The sequence below is a fragment of the Microcebus murinus genome, chromosome 4, assembly GCF_040939455.1.
Source record: "Microcebus murinus isolate Inina chromosome 4, M.murinus_Inina_mat1.0, whole genome shotgun sequence".
Lineage (NCBI taxonomy): Eukaryota > Metazoa > Chordata > Mammalia > Primates > Cheirogaleidae > Microcebus > Microcebus murinus.
This window is the reverse complement of record NC_134107.1, coordinates 110,152,177-110,164,357: the sequence shown is the minus strand read 5'-3', so window position 1 is coordinate 110,164,357 and position 12,181 is coordinate 110,152,177. Positions and strand designations below refer to the sequence as shown.

The window sequence follows — 12,181 nt, the reverse complement described above, 5'->3', positions numbered from 1 at the left end:
GTGTTTGACATCAGGAAGGCAGCACTTACTCCAGGTGTTGGAAATGATTGATCAGGACCTCAGCAAGGAACTGGGGACAGCAGGAACAGAGTCCAGCTCCACAAGGGAAGGATCTAGCAAGAGACACTGCGATTGGGGCCCCATTGAGGGGCAGGGCTTCACAACAGGTGTCAGCCCGACGGAGAACTGGTAAGCCAATGAGCAAGCAAGGGAAGTGCTCGGTCATTGTTAAGCAAGGTGGAAGGAGGAAGGGATACATGGTCGCCCAGGGCCTCACCTCCGAGACAGTGAATACCAGGACTAGGACAAACAGATGTGGCTTGGGAATGCCTTGACGTTGGGCCTATGGATTGAAGGCATCAGTGCCTGAAGCAAAGCAGGTTTGGTGAGGCTGCATGTGGCTCTGCGAACAGAACTTGCACATCAGCTGAGAAAGGCTTTCTCAGCCTTGTAAACTGCCACATGGCTCTTCCACCTGCCCCTTTCTACTGGCAGTAGCAGCGTTCAGGTGCACAGGTAACATCAGTTACTGACGCAGAGAAGTAACGGAGGAAAATACCTAGACTGGCCACGTTATCAGTGTTCATCAAGCCACTATTGTTTGTTTATTGAGTACCTTGGGTGGAAACTCACAACTCCATGGTTTGTCTCCTTGAAAGGTATTTTAAAACTACAGAGAACGTTTTAAAGAAAAGTCTGACTTTTGTACCTTTTTTGCTAAATGCATCCCATGTGCATGGATGCTGTGTTTGAGTATTCTAGGGCAGCATGGTATGGAGGGAGAGTTCTGGACTAGGAGTCAGAGATTCCAAGTTCTAATATGTCTCCCATGAGACTCAAATAAAGCAGAGATTAGGAATTTGCTTTAAACATCCCAAAGTAATTGAAAAAATGAGACGTTTGTGCCTGTCTACCCTCCCAGCAATTCTGTGGAGCTGGGATTAGGGTGAGGCAAATGAGGTGCCCAGGGCATAATATTCACAGGGTGCTCACCTTGACCATGAGAGTACCCTGCCAGCAGGAATGAGGACTGTGCCCACCCAGACCAGGGCGTCTTTCACAAGAGGTGTCCTTGTCTGCTACTCAGGAGTAAGGTAGGGGATAGCAGGGGTTGTTTGGAAGGGTCGTATTTCTGAAAGTTTCCCTTCCAGAAGCTTCTGAGAAGCGACGTGGTTGGGAAGCCGTGAGAAGCCCAGTGAAGGAGATCCTGTGGTCTGGCCTCCTGGCAGCAGATTAGGAGATGCCAGTAAGGACCAGAGGGGTCAGAGTTGACAGGCAAAGGCTCTCCTACCACTCCAGCCCTGGAAACCTGTCTCCACATCTAAGCCCTGCCGTCAACAGCCTCAGGAGTGAACAGAGCGCCTGCCTCCCACTCCTCTCTGGCCCCACAGAGAATGTTCCCTGGGGGCCTGCAAGGGGTCCTCAAAGGGTTTCCACCTTTTGGAAGCCCTCTGCAGATGTGACAGGTAGCCTAGCAAAACAAGGCAGGCCAGGCCCTTACACCATTATCAGCTGACAGCTTATACAGTCAGCACCTCCCTAGGAATTAATTAGTTGAATATCAGCTGAAAGTAAGAATAGGCCAGAAAAGTAAGAGGAAATAAGTGAAGCAAGTTCCTTTGCAGTGACAACTAAGAGTGTCACAATGTGCCCATTGCAATTTTGCTAGGGTTGGCCCTGAATATGCCACTGAAAGTTCCAACTCCACCTCCCAACCGCTGAGGGCTGGTTATCAAATGGTGTTACCTCATTGTCATTGTCATTTGTTGATGCCCAAAGTTACACATTTACTAAAGATTCCTGATCCGAATATGTACACTAAAAATCAAAGCATGTCAGTTGGCATTTATTACATGTATCTGTGGGACTATGTGCTGATGGGAATAGATTAAATATATATATATATATATATGAAGAAGAATATGTAAAGAGTTTACACTGTATGGTTCAGATACAACCAATCGTTACGGAGCTCCTACTATGTGCCAAGTATATGTGTCATCCCATTTAATCTTATGAAATCCCTGCAATATAAGTATTATTCCAATTTTGATTCCAAGGGCATTTGACTCAAGCCCAGTGCTGTTTCTACTAGGGCGAGGGATGGGAAGCAAATATAGGTGGTACATGGAATGAAATACATAAACATATTCATGAGTCACCCACACAGTCTGAGACAGCCATAATTAGGTGCCACATATTTGGGGAGAGAGTGGCAAAGATAAAAGCTGGGAGGGAGGACTGACTGGAGGGTTGGAGACGAGGTGAGCTGGGTGAGGTGAGTGTGGGGCGGACTGTCCAGAGGGAAAGGCCTGGTGTCCATTGGGTGTGGTGGGAAGTGGTGGGGCAGGGAGAGGCTGCTGGCTGAAATAACAGAGAGAGAGTGAGTCAGTCCACGGCATCTTTTGAATATGTGGCTCAGGGCGGGTGACCCAGGCCCCTGGATGCAGGTGACCAAGAGACACAACTGCAGATAGAGCTGACCTGTCCCAGCATCAGTTCCAACCAGCGGCGAGACCACGCTGCACAGCCCCGGTGTGCTAATTCCAGCCCAGACTGGCAGACGGCAGAGGCTCTGTCTGGGGGAGGAAACGCACTATAGCTGGAGACGACACGTTTGGAAGGAGGGAAATAAGCTCTGAGCTATTTTTAGTGCTGCATCTCTGTGCATAGCAGACTTATGGCAAACGCATGCCTACGAATTCATCAGATGGAAATACAGGCACGCGTAGCCTGCTCTCTAACTTTCTTTCCATCCAAATGATGTTTTTCTACAGCCTGACCTGTGCAGGCATCGATTCCTACCCTCTGTTGTTCAGATGTCCTGCCGCTGGTCAGCCTCCTAAGGCCTCTCCAAGGGTACGCACAGCTGTGCGGCGATGACAGCAGCAAAGTAGCAGGCACTGAGGAATCAGCAGCTTTTGACATCAGAGGAAAAGAAAGTTTCTTGATTGCCCAATTTTTAACAAGCGCCAAATACAAGCTCAGCTTGGTTGGAAATATAGGCACAATGGAATTCAGTCGAGCCTTAAACGAAGCCACAGACAATTTTTCCTGAGCTACAGTGGAAACTCTACACCCTCACAATACCTAGGAGCTTTCCCACCAATCACACTTGTTTGCAAAGCATTACATCATCAGAAAGAAGTCTGATTGGCTGAGTGTATACTCAAGGAAAGACCCGTTTCTGGCAGCAAAATCTTTTCCAGGAACCTTTTTGGGCATCAGGCACCATATTTGGTTTTCCCCTCTTAGAGTAATACTTTAGAACAATAATGGGCGTGCATTTCTTAGGCTGCTTCTACTAGAAACTTCTGTCAAAAACTCCGAGGTTGCTTTTCCCGGAGCATGTGAGTGCCCAGCCCTGTGCTGGCAGTTCCCTGCCTGGGTAGGTGAGCAGACTCAGCAAGGTTTAACAAGGAAACTGTGTCTCCTTCTGTCGTTGGCTCTCAGATGAGAGAGCAGTGGTGATTTTGAGCAGCAGCCAAGGAATGTCATAACAGAGACTACTGTGAAACCAAATTACAGGAGCCCAGGGAGCAATGGAAAGTCTTCAAGCTAGAAATGCTTATTAATTGCTGTGTGCAATGTATTAGGCCAGGCAGGTGGGCCCTTGCCTTCAAGGAAGTTGCAAACACACATTTATATGAAGAAATACAAAGAAAAAGAAAAACCTGAAACACCAGGACAGCAGAGCAAGTAATACACATTTCCCAATATGGGAGCAAAAGGCCAGCAGGGCAAGTTTTCCCAATTGGCCTTTGGCTGGGAAATAAGTAAAAGGAAGTATAACCCCACTGCTTGGGACAGGACTCACCCCCTCCCACTTTTCTTTGGCCCTATTTAGTTCCTATTCCTGGTTCATCTATAGCTATCTGACTCTCAGGGGAAAGCTGCACCTTGGGAAAAGTTACACAAGTTATAATCAGGTGACAGTGCCATGGCCACTGCCTTGTCACTCTTTATTCTTCTCCATTTCCCCTCCCTCCCTCCCTCCCTCCCTCCCTCCCTCCCCCTTCCCTCCCTTCCTTCTCTTCCTTTCCTTCCTTCCTTCCTTCCCTTCCTTCCCTTCCCTTTCCTTCCTTCCTTCTCTTCCTTCCCTTCCTTCCCATCCTTCCTTCCTTCCTTCCTTCCTTCCTTCCTTCCTTCCTTCCTTCCTTCCTTCCTTCCTTCCTTCCTTCCTTCCTTCCTTCCTTCCTTCCTTCTCTCCCTTCCTCCTCCCCCACTTCTTTCTGTAAGAACTAAAAGTGGATGGCCTTGGTGCTCCCCGAGAGTCGGGTTGTAGTGACAGTTCCAGTCTGGTACGGCCAGTGCCTCAGAGCCAACTGTCCCCTCCTCCTCCAGCTGGGTTCTCACCTAACTCTGGCTTTGGTCAAGAAAGGACTTTTCTAGAGGAGATCTGTGCTTATTATTCCCAAATTTAAAAATCTCACAGGGGCCGTGGGGCCTGAGTGGGTTGGGGACAGTTTCCCAGGACCCCAGTCAGTGGGTCCTGCTCTGCCCTGGATGGTGCATTTCCTGCAGGCTGTTCCTGGGCCACCATGGTACCCTTCTCAACGGGCCTCTCGTCCAGCTAACAGTTTCCCAACACTCAGTGTCCAAAGGAAGAGAAGAGACAGAGTTTGTAAATATCCTTCAGGAAACAGGAGGTGGATTACATCATAGTGGGTAAAATGAGGGTAAAATGTGGATTTTAATCTGGTTAGACCTTTCCATCTTCACAGTTTGGGTTTCAGAGCAATGAAAATACTAGAAGGATGCATGTCTCCTGTGCTAGGGAAGAACGGCGCTCGGGCGGCGGGAATGCTGGAGGGCGGTGGGACAGACGGGCAGGGCGGCTGCAGGAGCACGTGCACTCCAGGGACTGAGGGGGCAGCCGGCGTGGTTGAAGATCCGAGGTTTCTGGTCAGGTCTGGTTCTATCAACTGAACCATCCGAGATGACCCCAGGCACTCAGGCTTTGTTAAGAATGGACTGTCACCTAGCCTTGTTCCAGCCTTCCTCCTGGATCTTTCCCTACCTTGGGATGTACTTCCCATCCCCTCTCTTGTTCCTGGTCCCACAAGATCCTGCCCTCATCTTCAGGTCCTGTGTTGACCTCAGGTTCACTGCCATGATCTGTTCCTGCAGTGCTGATCTCGGCCTGCCTCTGTTACCCCATGACTGGCCTTTAAACCCAGACCGCTCAGCATGCCCAGGCTGGCACACAGAAGCTCCTGGCAGACAAGTGTTTACTCCAGGCAATTGTCCCAGACTGGCCTCTCCCTGCTTTCTCCCCACCTGCTGCCGTGTGCTGCCTTTTCCTCCAGGATCCGAATTTATCCTCCGCAAGCATCAGCTAAGAGGCTCTCTCTCCCAGCCCTGCCCAGTATAACTCAAGGGTCTGGGCTCTCCTCAGCCCCTGCGGGCGGAGAGCGTGTGAGCTGCAGACCAGCTGTGACTTGCAGCTGTGCTCTCACTGGCGCTGGCTGCTGGCGGCTCCAGGTGACAACCGCTCTGGGGCAGGGCAGGCTGCAGGGCTCCACCCAGCACCAACCTGCTCAGCCAGCTTTACCTCAGTCCCCTCAGGAAGGACGGCTCGAGGATGCCACGTCCTGCCCCAGGAAGATGGGTCCATTCAGGAAGCACGGACAGAGGGCAAGACCTCCAAGCAGCACAGGCCGAACACCTGGGCTCCCGGCCACTGTGCAGAGGGAGGAGTGGGGAGAGGGAGCGCCTCCAACATCCCCTCTGCCCGGCGGCCTGGAGCTCTGGGCCTTACCAGCGAGAGTCCCCAGCGCCTGCTCTGGAAGCCACGCTGCTGTCTTCCCCGTCAGAGCCGGGTCAGAGTCCCCAGGGGGAGGCCTCGGAGCTCCACCCTGGGGCCTCCAGCTCCCCACTGACCCAGCCACCCTTCCTCTTCCTTCCCTTCCCAGAGGTGATGACTTTTCAATCACAAGGGCAGAGAAAGGGGGGCGGTGGGGGAGCCAGGCCAGCGGCTAAGAAGGTGGCAGCAGTGGAATGGACCGTCAGAGTCTGTCATTAAACCTCCAGGACTGTGGGCACTTTTGGGGAGTGGGAGACCTCACTTCAATTTCTCTGTAAGTTTTTCCGTAAGTCTGATTATTTCCATCCCAGCCACAGCACGATGGGGAGCTTCAGTCCTTTATGGTGGTGGTGATCGGAGAGGGGAGGAAAGATGAGACTTAGGAAATTCTTGTTTCACTTTTGTGGCACTTCTGTCTATCTCGCAAGGCGTGGTTATCTCCTGTCCCGTCCAAGCTTCCTGAGGGGAGCGGGCCTGCCTTGGAGATCCAGGAGCGCGGCGCGGGGAGACCGCTAGTGCCCGCGCTGCAACCCAAGCCCAATGAACTTCAATTTCTTCTTCTGTAAAGGACGAATAATAACCTTATTTTATAGATTTCTGAGGACTACATTTAAAAAACATCAAAACTATTCCCACACCGTAGATACTTAATAAAAAGTAGCTGTTATGATCATGCTTTGGTTTCCTCATCTGTAAAATAGGGATAATAAAATACCTATCTCATTGGGTTGTTTTGAAGATTAACCAAGTTAATATTTATGAGGTTCTTAGAAAGGTGCCTAGCACACAGTAAGCTCTGTACAGTGTTATTAAGTAAAATGAATCACCCTGTTGTCTTCCACAATATCTTCTCTTAGCCAGGCAGGTGCTACATGAATATTGCTAATACAGCCACAAGGGCCAGGAAAGAGACGAGAGTGGACACTCACCCCAGCAGGCTGTTGGATAGGCTGGCAGCATGTTTCTCTTCCTACCTTCTCCTTGTTCTTCTATTACTGATTTCTCAGTCTGGACCCTGCTATGGTTTGAATGTTTGTGTCCCCTCCCAAATTCCTGTTGAAACTTAATCTCTAATGCAACCATATTGAGAGGTGGGGCCCTTAGGAGGTGATTAGGCCACAAGGGCTCTGAGCTCATGGATTGGATTAGTCCCTTAGGAAAACGCAGAGGGAGCCGTCCTTTCTGCATTTCTGCCTCCACCACCTGAGGACTCTCCAGGGGACTCGGCAGTAAGACACCATCTTGGTAGTAGAAACCAAGCCCTCACCAGTCACCGAACCTGCCAGTGCCTTGTTCTTGGACTTCCCAACCTCCAGGACTGTGAAAAATAAGTTTCTGTCATTTATAACTTACCCAGTCTCGGGGATTTGTTACAGCGACATGAATGAAATAAGACAGACTCATCTCCATCAACTCTCTCCTCCATTCCCTTTGCTCAGTACCTCCTCTTCTAGAAAAGGATCATAACTGATTCCCAAACTCCCCACAGTTACTAAGAGAGTTTGTGAGTTCTGCCTGCACCTTTTATGTCTCCCTCGTAGGGTCTAGCTTCCATTTGATTTTCCTTTTATGATCTCTAATTAAAAGACCCAGAGGGCTGGACAAGGTGGCACGTACCTGTCATCCCAGCTACTCAGGAGGCTGAGGCAGGAGGATCACTTGAGCCTAGGAGTCCAAGGCTGCTGTAAACTGTGATCACCCCACTGTACTCCAGCCTAGGTGACAGAGCAAGACTCTGTCTCAAGACAAACAAAACAAAACAAAACAAAAAGACTCAGAGGTTCCACTGAATATACTGTCTAATCTTAATTAAGTACATATTCATTAAATCTGTATGAGGAATTCAAATGTATATTCCATGGTATAAAGTCCAGCAGGGAAATAAATCCACCAGAAACAACCTCAGAACAGTCCAGGTAGTCACTTCCTTGACTTTCTTTCTTCTCAGTTCATTCAGTGCAGTATTCATTTTCAAAAAAACCATGCATTGTGTGTCTACCATGCACTAGGGTCTCGCTAAGCTCTTGCATGCTTTCTCTTCTCCCTCTCATTTCATCCTCAAGTCAACTTTATAAGGTGGCTATGATTATGTCTGTTTTACAGATGAGGAAACTGAAGGTTAGGTAAGTTAAATAGCTTGTCTGAGGTCACCCAACCAGGAAGTGGCAGAGCCGCTCCTTAGACCTGACTCCAAACCTCATGCTCAGTGCACTGTATTCACAGGCAGCAGCACTTTCCCATCGAAGTTACACTTGTCTGTTCTTTTGCCCTTCTCAAATCTGCTCTTTAATATATAAGGTGTCTTTTCTGACATCTTTGGTTGAAAAAGAAAATGTGTGCATAGCTTTCTTCTAATTAAAGGGTCGTTTGCATCACCCTTCCTTTTCCGTCTAAAAGCATCTTCTCGCTGTCCCCTCTTAACAACGCCAGCCCCTTCCTACTCCCAGCTCCACAACCTGTCACTGACTTTACGAGAGTTTTAACAAAAGAACTGGAACGGAAGCGGTTTTAAAGAAGCCACCCCTTTCTTTAAATAATTAAAGAAGATGCTATCAGGGAGATCAGGTGTTTATTATCTCTTCTCAAGTTCACTGTCACTTGCTCTCATCCAAGGCAGGATTGAAGGCTGGGTGGACGGTGGACACAGAAAAGTGCTCTAATTGGGACAAGAGTTGGGAGCACACTGTAGAGTCCGGCCATTTGCCAACCATCTAGACTCTTTGCCAGTGGAACAGACAGTGAGCTTGAAAGGCAGGTTGCAGTTCTCTGGAAACAAATTTAGAGGACATGAATGAAGGAAGGATTGAATGAAACAATTGTCAAATCTTGATAACAGGCCGGGCGCTGTGGCTCACGCCTGTAATCCTAGCTCTTGGGAGGCCGAGGCAGGTGGATTGCTCAAGGTCAGGAGTTCAAAACCAGCCTGAGCAAGAGCGAGACCCCGTCTCTACTATAAATAGAAAGAAATTAATTGGCCAACTGTATATATATATAAAAAAATTAGCCGGGCATGGTGGCGCATGCCTGTAGTCCCAGCTACTCGGGAGGCTGAGGCAGAAGGATCACTCAAGCCCAGGAGTTTGAGGTTGCTGTGAGCTAGGCTGACGCCACGGCACTCACTCTAGCCTGGACAACAAAGCGAGACTCTGTCTCAAAAAAAAAAAAAAAAAAAAAAAAAAAATCTTGATAACAGTGGGTGTGCCATAGGCAGTGAGGCTTTGAGAGCACTAGTTTCAGGCCTTTGGAGGGTGGACAGTAACTAGACCAAGGGAAAATAAGCATCAGAAAAACAATGTCTACACTGGGACTCAGAAACACAGCTCCCATTCAAACCCCTCTCTACCTCTCGGGCTCAGCAACTTGTTCTCTGCAATGTCGCTGTCTCTGCGGAGTGAGCAGGCCGGGAGCCGCCCCTCACAGCAGCGGCCTGTAGTACAATAAGGAGGAAATTGGTTTTCCGGGAAGCAATTTCTCTATCTGCAGAGTAGTTCTGCATTTGCATAGAGGAGAGGGTAGGCTGACAGTTGGAAGAATTCCATCTGCTGCTGGGAGTCCTAATTTGAGTAGCTGCAGTGTTGGAGGGACGCGGTGAAACGCACTTTTTAGTACGGGAAGGAGTGCTGACGGAGAGACTGGGGCCTGCAGGACAAAGGAGCTGCTGGAAATGGGCTTGCCCTGAGCCCTTGAGCTGATTCTTCACTCTGTCTTCCTCTCTCTTACTAATTATAAAATGAGGTCAAACAGCACATGCAGCAGGGGTGAGGTGCAAGTTGAAGATTTAATAATAAATACTTACGGTGCCTAGCTCATTGCAGGGCTTATGTAGACCCTTCTCCAACACCTGTCAGTGTGACTTGTTGCCCTGATTTATACCAGAATTTAAATGCCAGAGGGGTCATTAGCTTATATCTTGTCATGTTAACGTCCTGTCTCTGGGGGAAAAAAGAAAACCTTAGAAGACAATATCTACTTTCCAGAGTGCTGGGCTTCTGAAGTAAGGTACCTGTGGTCCTCCGAATTCCTTTTTGTCCGGCTGCCCAGGTCTGTGAGAGCTGAAGAGCCTGAGCTTTGTCTGGCTTCAGCGTTCTTGCTCTGGCGTCTGGCGGCAGCTGCACCCATTCTGGATGGGAACAGGCGCTGTGGGGCCAGGCCGTCGCTAGGGAAGGCGGCCTGGAACAATGGGCCCTTCTTGTCCTCCCCCACCCACACCCTGTTGACTCAACCTTCAGAGTTTGAGAAAACAAAACATTTCTGCCTACGACCTCTGGCAAGCCATTTAGCCTCTCCGGCCTTCAGCTGCCTCAACTATGAACAGAGGGGCTGGGACTGGATGGCCCCGCACACGCAGGTCCCTTTTCTGGGGCAGTACCAATTCAAATAATCTGTTCCCTGTCCCTGTAAATGCACTTGGCTTTGTCAGGCTCAATGTCCTAGTTTTGGGTTCTGAAAATACGGTCACTGTATTTATAAGATCACTCTCAGCGCCCACAGTCTATGCCACGAGGATTCTAAGTAGGTAATAGCCTTAAGTGACTGTTCTAATTACTAGCTGTATGACCTTGGGCAAGTCAGTTAACCTCTCTGGGATTCAGGCCCTTCTCTGTAAACTCAGGGATAATAAATCCCTGTCTGAAGGCGGGAAGCTGGACTAGACAGATCCCCGGCTAGAGATTTCCAACTCAGTGATGTGGGGGCCCTCTTCTCTGGGCAAGGGCAGGGGCTGGTCCTGCACACTCAACAGAGGCCTGTAGGCTGCTCCCCAGATAGGTGAGCAGGGGCATAGGTGGTGTCCCTGAGGACAATGTCCCTTTGTGACCTGGAGCAAAACCAGGAAGCACTATCCCAGCTGCCTGCTGTGAAGAAAGGAATTCTTATAGTGAAATGTCAGTGGCCTCTTAAGCAAAGCTTCCTGTGTGATTCTTCTTCTGGGGACAGAGGAAGCCTCTCAGGAACTCACTCCTAGGTCCCAGGAACATGAAAGTGTCACTCCCTTTCCCTCTAGTATTTTGATTACTAAAGAAGATTCTAAGGAGGGAATATCACGGGAATTCAGAGACTCTGGATCTGGGCCCAGCAACAAGCTGGGTGATGCTGGACAAGTAACTTAAGCTCTCTGGGCCCGGCTTCCTCATGTGGAATACTGGAATGTTTGGCTGTAGGAGCTCCAAGACATCCTATCTGGAGGTTCTATGGAGTCTCGAATGGTGGATTTCAGGCATTGACGAGGGATATTCGGGGCAGAGAGAATGATTTTCCCCTTCCAGTCATAAGTAGGCGACCATGGCTGTCTCGAGCTGCAGGCTGTGGATGGAGTGGATGTTTTTGAGACACGTATTTTGCTGTATCTTTGTCCATGTCTTCAGCCACCGTGTCTAATTCCCAGCTCTGTGCCCGGCATGCAACATATGCCTCCTGGTAACTTAGGTTTCTATTAAAAACAAAAATTATAATGGGGCGTTTTGTAAATATTCCTAGCTGACTCTTCGTTTACCTTAGCAGAGAATTTCCTCTTCCCTGACAGTGTTTGCACTTTGGGTAAAGATAAGGCTATCAGTAGCCTGCACAGTAGAATGTAGGTTGGAGAACTGGAGCCAGGCAGTGCGTCCAGAAGGCTGCTGCACCCATCGCACACCAGGCAGTGGAAGCCGGAGCAGCACCCAATTTTCCAGACTGAGCGCAGGGCTTGGCTTTTGGTGCCTCTTTCTCCCTTATTCCTTGCACCTCATTCGGCACCGGTCCCCGTGGGTCTCCCTCTTGGCCATCCTCAAATCTGCTCACTTGTCTGCATCGTCCTGGCCTCTGCCGGACCTCAGGACCACAGGGGCTCACCCGCAGGGCTCACCTACCGGCCCTCTCACAGCTTTGCCACGCCTAATCTGCCACTCCGGGTCCATTTTAAAACAATTATGAAGTATTCTGAGCAAAGAGAAAAGTTTTGAGAGTAGCACAAGAACACTCAGGAGAGGCAGTAATGCTCACTTTGGAAATATTAAGAGAATGTCACTTTAGAAATAAACAGCTTCAGCTCAAATCACTTTCTAGCGGTAACTTTGGGCGAGTTCCTTAGCCTCTCTGTTCCTTAGTCTCTTCATTTGTAAAATGGGGGTGATGAGAACAGTGCACAGACCTCACAGAGTTTTTGTGAGAATTAAATGAATTTACTCACGCAGGTACTGTGTTAGTCTTCATTCTTATTCTCTACCCTCCTCCGATTTTGCCAAACGCAAGCCAATAGAGTCTGCACTCTTTCCAGAGACAGCTTTCCACAGTACAGCCCTAATCCTGTCGCACACCTGCCCCCGTCTGCCAATGGCTCCCAGCTGCCCTCAGGACCAAGTCTGGACTCCTGAGCAGGACTGGCTGGAGCCCTGTCTG

General features: G+C 49.4%; 1 long non-coding RNA gene across 1 annotated transcript; it reads right to left on the bottom strand.

The window, feature by feature from the left end:
• Positions 1–7,862: 7,862 nt before the first annotated feature.
• Positions 7,863–11,932, bottom strand: LOC105863939 (uncharacterized). Its single transcript, XR_001150732.2, has 3 exons — positions 9,810–11,932; positions 9,603–9,738; positions 7,863–8,572 (listed from the first exon to the last, which is right to left on the bottom strand). It is a non-coding gene; the product is annotated as an uncharacterized LOC105863939 (long non-coding RNA).
• Between the last annotated feature and the right edge of the window lie 249 nt (positions 11,933–12,181).